This window comes from Macaca fascicularis, chromosome 16, assembly GCF_037993035.2.
Source record: "Macaca fascicularis isolate 582-1 chromosome 16, T2T-MFA8v1.1".
Classification (NCBI taxonomy): Eukaryota; Metazoa; Chordata; class Mammalia; order Primates; family Cercopithecidae; genus Macaca; species Macaca fascicularis.
The window spans coordinates 37258746-37268812 of NC_088390.1; the positions used below are offsets into that span (position 1 = coordinate 37258746).

A 10067-nucleotide genomic window follows, 5' to 3' on the forward strand; every position below is an offset into this window, starting at 1 on the left:
GCCTGGCTAACGTGGTGAAACCCCGTCTCTACTAAAAATACAAAAGAATTAGTGGGGCGCGGTGGCGGGTGCCTGTAGTCCCAGCGACCCGGGAAGCTGAGGCAGGAGAATGGCATGAACCCGGGAGGCAGAGCTTGCAGTGACTGGAGATGATGCCACTGCACTCCAGCCTGGGTGACAGAGCAAGACTCTGTCTCAAAAAAAAAAAAAAGGCTCTCAATCCCAGCTGCGTGAGAGAATCAAACTCCAAACCAATTAGATCAGGACCCTGGAGTTCAGCCTCAGGAATCATAATTTATAAAAGCTTCCCAGCTGATGTTTATGTGCGGCCAGGATTGAGAATCACTGCTCCAGTGTCCCTGACAAGTGAATATGCAAGAGACAGCTGAATGTATATAATATAGCAGAAAGTGTAATGACGTCAGGTTATTAGGTTCAAACCAAAGCTCAAAGACTTTCCAGCTGTGTGACTGTGGACAAGTTAATTAACACCTCTGAGATTTGGTCTCCTTATCTATAAAATGGGGATAACAGAAACACCAACCCCCTGAGGTGGCTGTGAAGATGACATGAGAGAACCAGTGTTAAGCATGCAGCAGGATGTCGGGTCCACAACTGATACTCAATCTGGCAGCCAATCTCCAGGATGACCCCAGTGATTCCCACCACCTGCTAGTCATGCCTCTGTGTGGTCTCTTCCCACATGGATTATTGTGGAAGTGACAGTATGACTTCTGAGGCTAGGTCACAGAAGACATTGTTGTCCCCAATTTGTTCTTTCTTGGACCACTCACCCTGAGAGAAGCCAGTCACCATGTTATGAGGTCATTCAGATGTTCTATGGAGAGGACCACAGGGAAGCAATGGAGGCCTCCTGCCAACAGCCATGTGATTGAGCCTTTTTTTTTTTTTTTTTTGAGAGGCTCAGCTCACTCTGTCACCCAGGCTGGAGTACAGAAGCACAATCATGGCTCACATGGCTCACTGCAGCCTTGATCTCCCAGGCTCAAGTGATCCTTCCACCTCAGCCTCCTGAGTAGCTGGTACTACAGGATGTGCCACCACACCCAGTTGATTTTTGTATTTTTTGTAGAGACAGGATCTCCCTATGTTGTCCAAGCTGGTCTTAAACTCCTGGGCTCAAGTGATCCTCCCACCTCAGTGTCCCAAATTGCTAGGATTACAGGGATAAGCCACCATGCCCAGCCAATCCAGCCATCTTGCAGCCAATCCTCCAGCCCCAATTAAGCCTTCAGATGACTACAGCCCCAGTTAGTATCTTGACTACAAACTCATGACAGATCCTAAGCCAGAACCACTCTTCTAAGCTGCTCCTGAATTCCTAACCCACATACAGTGTGTGAGATCATAAACACTTATTGTTGTTTTAGGCCTCTACATTTTGGAGCAATTTATTATGCAGCAATAGGTGACTAAAACACACGATAAAATTGTGGTAATTACTATTATAAAGTACTTCCTGATTTTGAGCTGAAATCCACTTTCTTGTAATCGCCACCCTCTCTTCCAGTTCCATCTTTTTGGTCCACCTAGAAAAAATACAATCTCTCTTCCTCATGGTCAAAATGTTTGGTACCGGTTTTCATGCCAACAATTTAATTCATCAGACATTTGCTGAAGAGTGATCACTGTGCCAGGCAGTAGGCATGCAAAGATAAGTAGGACGAGGTCCCTGCCTAGTCACACACTCAAAACATTCTTCCACGAGGGGTGCTGTAATGAAGGGACCTGACTCCCAGTGCGGGGGGAGGAGGTCCAAATGCAGCTGTGGCTGGTTCTGCTTACAGAGGTAAAGGAAGGCTTCTCAGAAGAGGTGGCAGGCGCTGAGGCCTAAGGGATGAAAGGGAGTTCTCCAGGATGAAAGGAGGGGAAGGACTAACAAGCAGAAGCTATAGGCAGAAGACCACGCCGACGCTAACCCCTTTCTTCCGAAGGACACACATCTCCTCTCCTCTTGTCCAACTTTTGAGTCCTCCCCCACCCCCTCCCAATCTTGGTAACTCCACTCAGAACACACCCTTTCCTGCCACATGATGGCATCTAGAGGGAGCCAGCCCTCCTCCAGGGTGGTCCGGCCAGTGTGGAGTGGAGTTGGCCGTCACCTTTCTTTTTCTGGAAGCTCCGCTTGGTCCAGACCTGTCTGAGGTTTTTTGGCCTCCACATCTTTCAGCTGACTCATGCTGGGCCCGCAGGCGTCTAGACTGCAAAGTCATTTTTCACACGTGCTCCTGGGAAACCACATCTCTTCATACTTTGTACTTCTGCTGTTGTTTTGTTTTCACAATTGTTCATGCATGTTTTGAAGTTCAATAATTTGATCTATGCAAACTGCTCATCTCAGCTCCTGGTTGGCAGGGGCCATGTGGAAGCAAATTGAACCACCAAAAAACCCACTTTAGAACACGCCCTGGAAACAGAAACCGTCTATCATTCTAAGGCCATTGTGGTTAGGAGTGATTCAGACTCATTGCAGCTCCTTCCAGCCTTCAAAGATCTCACCGGATAAGAGCCTGGCTTGGATTTGAAGACACCATCTATGAAGGAAAGGCTTTAGCAGGGGTGAGGGAGGTGGGCTGTGATGCTTTGCAGGAGCTGAGCACAGACGGAAGGAAATTGGAAGGGGATATTTGTCTGGCTCCCCACGCCTCCCACCTTCCCCCCATCAGGGAGAATCAGGCCATTGTCTAGGTAGAACTCTTGGCTTGTTTATCTTCTCAGACCCAGCTTAGTACAAGGTTTCACTCAGTTTTCTTTCTACCCAAAAAATGACCACAGGAAAGAGTGACTTGCCTTTGCCAAATATCTAGTCCATACTCTCCATTCCCATTTCTCTGCCTCTTTCCCCCATTACCGGCTTCTAACAGAAAATAAGAAGAGCAAGTTTCCCTTTGGTCCCATCAAAGACAACATATACACATTTATTCATGCATTCATTCCTTCAACTAGCATTTATTGGGTTCCTACTATGTTCCCGGCATTGTTATTGGTACTGGTGACCCTAGTATAAAAGACACAATCCCTGCTGTCAAGAGGTCACACTTCTGGAAGGAACCCAGCAGTACTGGAGGCAGCGCTAGCGGGGAATGGGAGCACATAGAAGAGGCATTTGACCCAGCTTTGGGAGCAATTGGAAAAGTCTTTAAAATAGAGTAACAGCTTGCCAGAAAGAATAATAGTTATTACAGCTTTTATTACGCATCTTCTATGTGCCAAGCACTGTGCTAAAATCTCCCTATATATATTGTTTTATTTTAATCCTCACAACTCTAAGAGGTCACTACTGTAATTATTCCAATTTCACAAATGAAGAAAGTGAGATTTAGCAAGGTCACCTTGGTGGGGTGTGGTTGCTCACACCTATAATCCCAGGACTTGGGAAGCTGAGGCAGGAGGATTACTTGAGTTGAGGAGTTCGAGGCCAGCTTGGGCAACATAGTGAGTCCCCTGTCTCTACAAAAAAATAAAAAAAGCTGGATATGGTAGCATGCCCTTGTGGTCCTAGCTACTTGGGAGGTTGAGGTGGGAGGGTGACTTGAGCCCGGGAGGTTGAGGCTCCAGTGAGCTGTGATCATGCCATTTTACTCTAGTCTGGGTGACAGAGCAAGACCCTGTCTCAAATAAATAAATAAATAGGCTGGGTATGGTGACTCAGATTTGTAATCCCAGCACTTTGGGAGGCCAAGGCAGGTGTATTGCTTGAGGTCAGGAGTTCAAGACCATCCTGACCAACATGGTGAAACCCCAGCCAGGTGCGGTGGCTCACGCCTATAGTCCCAGCACTTTGGGAGGCTGAGGCGGGAGGATCACGAGGTCAGAAGATCGAGACCATCCTAGCTAACGCGGTGAAACCCTGTCTCTACTAAAAATACAAAAAAATTAACCGGGTGTGGTGGCGGGTGCCTGTAGTCCCAGCTACTTTGGAGGCTGAGGCAGGGGAATGGCGTGAACCCGGGAGGCGGAGCTTACAGTGAGCTGAGATCGCGCCACTGCACTCCAGCCTGGGTGACAGAGCAAGACTCTGTCTCAAAAAAAAAAAAAAAAAAAAAAAAGGTGAAACCCCATCTCTACTAAAAATACAAAAATTAGCCGGGCATGGTGGCACATGCCTGTAGTCCCAGATACTCAGGAGTCTGAAAAAGGAGAGTCACTTGAACCCAGGAGGAAGAGGTTGCACTAAGCTGAGACTGCATCACTGCACTCCAGCCTGGGTGACAGAGTGAGACACTGTCTCAAAAAAATAGTAATAATAAATAAATAAATAAAGTCAACTTGCTTACATCTTTACTAAGAATAAATAGCAGAAGTGAGATATAGATGCAGCTTTTCCTGACTGTGGAGCCCATTCTCTTACCCAAGGCTGCTGTTTACAGTCGTGCAGATTGTTCACTGCACAGTTCCAATGATGGCCCTGCACTCAATGAGCCATTATGGATGAGAAGGGTATCCAGGCAGAAGGGGCCTACTTTACAGAAATATGAAAAAACAACCTCTATTCAGGGAACTGGCCCCATAAAGCCATGTCAGAGGCTAATGAACTCCTTGAAGATGATCAGCTCCTCTGCACCTCCAGTGATTGTTTATGGAAATGACCGATAGTGTCTTGGAAGAGCTCCTGGGGCTTTGCATTTGTTTATTTTGTTGTTGTTGTTTCTTTGTGTTTGTTTTGCTTTTGAGACAGGGTCTTGCTCTGTCACCCAGGCTAGAGGGTAGTGGTGCAATGACAGCTCACTGCAACCTTGACCTCCCAGGCTCAAGCCATTCTCCCACTTCAGCCTCCAGAGTAACTGGGACTACAGGTATGTACCACCACACTCAGCTAATTTTTATTTTATTTTTTTGTAGAAATGGGGGGTCTCACTATGTTGCCCAGGCTAGTCTCTAACTCCTGGCTTTAAGCAACCCTCCTGCCTTGGCCTCCCAAAGTGCTGGGATCACAGGCATAAGCCACCGCTCCAGGCCAGGCTTTGCATTTGGTATAGAGACCCAATCCTTTCTTCTTACAGAGCTATGGAGCTCTCAGCAGGATGTGCGTATTTTTGAACTGTTGACCATGCAAACATTCAAGGACATAGGATGCAGGAAGTCCTGAGTCTCCAAACTGCTCAGTGTCCTATGAATGGCCAATCAGCTTCTCATGTATAGGCACCAAACATAACCTGCCAAACAAATCAGTTCAATATCTAAGCCACCCCAACTTCTTTGCAGAACTAGTTTCAGTAGCAAAGAACGGTCTGAGAAAAATGGGCACAACCAGGGTGAATGCCTACAACACTCCAGGTTCTCAGCAGATGTGATCTCTTCCACTCTCACAGCTTTATGAGACATCATCTTTCATTTTGCCAATGAGGAAACTGAGGTGCAGGGATGCCAAGTAACTTACCTAGGTTACGTGTGCAATAAGCAGCCACGATTCTCACCAGCATCCTTCTGGTGCCACAGCCCCTATGCTTCTATCCTAAAGTCCGCTCTCAAAAGGTACCTGGAAAAGGACAGGAAACAGCTTATGTGGTTCCTCAAGTGCCTGAGAGCATGTACATGGCAGAGTCTCTCTCCATTTTTTTTTTTTTTTTTTTTTTTTGAGACAGAGTCTTGCTCTGTTGCCTGGGCTGGAGTGTAGTGGCATGATCTCAGCTCACAGCAACCTCTGCCTCCTGGGTTCAAGTGATTCTCCTGCCTCAGCCTCTCAAGTAGCTGGGATTAGAGGCATGTGCCACCACACCCACCTAAATTTTGCATTTTTAGTAGTGATGGGGTTTCACTATGTTGGCCAGGCTAGTCTCGAACTCCTGGCCTCAAGTATCCACCCATCTCAGCCTCCCAAAGTGCTGGAATTACAGGCATGAGCCACCAAGCCAGGCCCAGACTAAATTATTTCAATTTAATGTACTGGAGGTTTGAAAATTAATACTTAAAAAGAAACTTGTCTAATGGTTCAGAGTTTCAGTTTGGAACGATAAAAACGTTCTGGAGATGGATGGTGGTGATGGTTACACAACAATGTGAGTGTACTTAATGCCACTGAACCATACATTTAAAAACAGTTAATATGGTAAATTTTATGTTACGTATATTTTACCACAATTTGAAAAATCACAACAACCTTAAGAAAGAGAGAAAATTACTAAATGATATGTGGTATGCTGGAAAAGAATATGATCTATAGTTTAGTTAATATTATTGTACCAGTGTTAATGTCTTAATTTTGATAAATGTGTCATAACTATATAAGATTTTTAACATTAGGGCAAACTGGGTTCAACGTATCTGGGGGCCGGGCATGGTGACTAACACCTGTAATCCCAGCACTTTGGGAGGCCGAGGTGGGCAGATCATTTGAGATCAGTTCAAGACCAGCCTGGCCAACATGGTGAAACCCCGTTTCTACTAAAAGTACAAAAATTAGCTGGGCATGGTGGTACATGCCTGTAATCCCAGCTACTCAGAGGCTGAGGCAGGAGGATCACTCGAACCTGGAAGGCAGAAGTTGCAGTAAGTAGAGATTGTGCCACCGGACCCCAGCCTGGGGAATATAGCAAGACTCTGTCTCAGAAAAAAAAAAAAAAAAAAAAAAAAAGGCTGGGCGTGGTGGCTCATGCCTGTAATCCCAGCACTTTGGGAGGCCAAGGTGGATGGACTGCTTGAGGTCAGGAGTTCAAGACCAGCCTGGGGAACATGGTAAAACCCCATCTCTACTAAAATACAAAAATTAGCTGGGTGTGGTGGTACCTGCCTGTAATCCCAGCCACTCAGGAAGCGGAGGCAGGAGAATCACTTGAACCCAGGAGGCAGAAGTTGCAGTGAGCAGAGATTGCACCATTGCACTCCAGCCTGGGCAACAAAGTGAGACTCCTCCTCAAAAAAAAAAAAAAAAAAAAAAAAAAAGAAAAGAAAAGAAAAAGAAAAAAAAAAAAAGTATATGGGGCTGAGTGTGGGCTCATGCCTGTAATCCTAGCATCTAGCATTTTGGGAGGCCAAGGCAGGAGGATTGCTTGAGGCCAGGAGTTTGAGAACAGCCAGGGTAACACAGTGAGATCTCATCTCTACAGGAATGTTTAAAAATTGGCTGGGCCTGTGGTGCATGCCAATAGTCCCAGCTACTCACTAGGCTGAGGTAGGAGCATGGCTTGAGCCCAGGAGTTCAAGGTTGCAATGAGCCATGATCAGGCTACGGCACTCCAGCTTCACAACTGAGTGAGTATATGGGACTCTTTACTATCATTGCAACTTTTCTGTAAATCTAAAATTGTTTCAAAATAAAAAGTTTATTTTAATAAGGAAACTACATTATAAACATTTTAATAAATAACTTTTATAAATGACATTCAATTCATGAGGGTTTTCAACACGTAAACTACTTTTGTGCAAGACATCCACATTGTTCCATAAAATGAATAAGAAATGTTCTTACCGGCCGGGCGCAGTGGCTCACGCCTGTAATCCCAACACTTTGGGAGGCAGGGGTGGGCGAACCATGAGGTCAAGAGATCGAGACCATCCTAGCCAACATAGTGAAACCCCGTCTCTACTAAAAATACAAAAATTAGCTGAGCATGGTGGCTGCACCTGTAGTCCCAGCTACTTGGGAGGCTGAGGCAGGGGAATCACTTGAACGCGGGAGGTGGAGGTTGCAGTGAGCAAAGATCGCACCACTGCACTCCAGCCTGGCAACAGAGTGAGACTCCGTCTCAAAAACAAAAACAAACAAAACAAAACAAAATATTCTTACCTATTAGAAATTCCACAGTATGATGATGTTCTCATCTGAGTCTTCAGTTCCCTTTGCCTTGATAGTGCAGTCAATAGAATATTCCTTCTCAGAATCCAAGCCACATAGACTCAGAACTGATGGAATTAAAACTATACAAATCCAGGACAATCACACACCACATACCTATTCAGGTGATGCAACACGAGGCACACCACGTCACATCTAAGGTAATCATCCCCAAAATGTTTAACTTGAATCTTGTTAAGCCTTTAGGTTCCATTTTCGGGGGAATACAGGAGATCGACGGAGAAGTTTTGTGACACCATGAGGAGAGAAGTCTGCAAGCTCAGAGCCTGGGGCAGACCGGAAGACAACTGGTGTGGTCTCTGGAAACAAGTCTAAGTTGTACTCTTTTGAGAAGTTTGGCCATGAAGGGAGCAGAAAAATGAGGAAGTAGGAGCTAAGAGGAGACACGGGCAGGCTTTTTTCTGTTCTTCATTTCCAGTTTTTCCTCAGCTGGGGATCAGTAAGATCCTGAGCTAGGCATGGACGAGGGAAATGTCCCTGTCTTCTTTCCCTGTTCTTGTTCTGTGTCGTTTGTTGCTTCTTCTGTACATTATGTGGTAATGTTTGATATTAGAACATTTCCTTCTTAGATCAGAGGTTCTAATTTAATTTGCAGAGCATTTTGCCTGGCTGGCTGTGTGCTCTATAGACACTAAAAGAATCTAAAAAGTCAAAGTTGTGAATGAAGTGGAGATGAACAGAGCATTAAAGTCAGGCTGGCACTACTAAGGTGAGGTGAGTGAGGCATTTGTTTTAAGTGCAAAGTTTAAGGGAATGCCCAAAAACTCATTGATCAAGAGCAATAAAATTTTAATGCAATATTTTAAAAAATCAAAATTAATATAAAAACCCACGGTGAACAAAATATCAGAAGTTTAAAGAGCCTACATTTGTACAACCCTGACTCATTCATCTCATGCTAATCCCAGCCCTGTAAAACTTTTCCTGCAAAAACACACAGTTGGCTTACAGGCATAGGTAGCTCATCTGACTTTTTGAAATGTTGCATTACAATATTATTACTCTTGATTACTGAGTTTTCTGGGGCCCTTTTAACTCATCTCATCCTAGCCCTGACATTGCTTAAGTTCTATGTGTGACTCAAAGAAACAATATCCATAAAAGACATTTTGGGGATAAAAGGAAGAAATGGTATATGACAATATTGGGGAATACTGTTAACGTTTAGGTGATAATGACATTGTGATTGTGTAGAACATGTCCTTGCTTTTTTGGAGATGATGTCAGCAAAACATATAGATGATATGTAAATGAAACAAATTGGTCGGGGGTGGTGGCTCCCGCCTGTAATCCCAGCACTTTGGGAGGCTGAGGTGGGTGGGTCACTTGAGGCCAAGAGTTCGAGACCAGCCTGGCCAACATGGAGAAACCCTGTTTCTACTAAAAAAAAAAAAAAATACAAAAATTAGCCCAGCATGATGGCGCACACCTGTAATCGCAGCTACTCAGAAGGCTTGAGGCATGAGAATTGCTTGAACCTAGGAAGCAGAGGTTGCAGTGAGCCGAGATTGTGCCACTGCAGTTCAGCCTGGGTGACAGTGTGACTCTGTCTGAAAAGGAAACAAATAGGTAAAATTTTAATAATTGAATTTTGTTCCTGGGTACAGATAGGTATTCACTGCACTATTCTAAGTTTCCAGGTGTTTAACACTTTTTCTGATAAAACATTTTTAGAAACACTTATATAAGCCAAACTTTTATAACAATGTAACAGACTGCAGACCATCTAGAAGAGGCTAATTCATTACTACATAGCTGGGTGGTAAGGATGGAGGTACCTCATTTGCCCTAAAACTAACCCTAACCCAATCCTACTCCTTCCAATGCCTGCTGCCTCAGATGTAGCCTGTCCTTGCTCCAGGCCCAGGAGGAGCTGGGGGTAAGGGCACAATCAAGTTTCAGTTTAGCTACTCAGAACCCCAATTAATGAATATCATTTCAGGCACTTCTGCTTTGTCCGTCTTTTTCCTGATATTTCCCCAGAGGTGTCCAATGTAAGACAGGCCAGCCTCACATCAGACACAGAGAAAAGGAAAATGTGATCTTTTTTATTACACAGAACAGAGAGACTGTCACAAATGGGCCTCAGGTGACGCAGTAGCATGACCTGAGTACTTGCTGCAACTCCAGGAGCCTCATCTCAGACCTACTGAATCTGAAACTCTGAGGGTGCAGCCCAGAAATCTGTGTTTAACAATTCCTGCAGGAGATTCTGACGCACACCAAAGGCTGAAAACCACAGATGCAAAGA

General features: G+C 45.0%; 1 long non-coding RNA gene across 1 annotated transcript; it reads right to left on the reverse strand.

Moving 5' to 3' along the window:
• Positions 1–1427: 1427 nt before the first annotated feature.
• On the reverse strand, positions 1428–8105 carry LOC135967870 (uncharacterized). Its single transcript, XR_010582181.1, has 3 exons — positions 7748–8105; positions 5402–5500; positions 1428–2428 (listed from the first exon to the last, which is right to left on the reverse strand). It is a non-coding gene; the product is annotated as an uncharacterized lncRNA (long non-coding RNA).
• Between the last annotated feature and the right edge of the window lie 1962 nt (positions 8106–10067).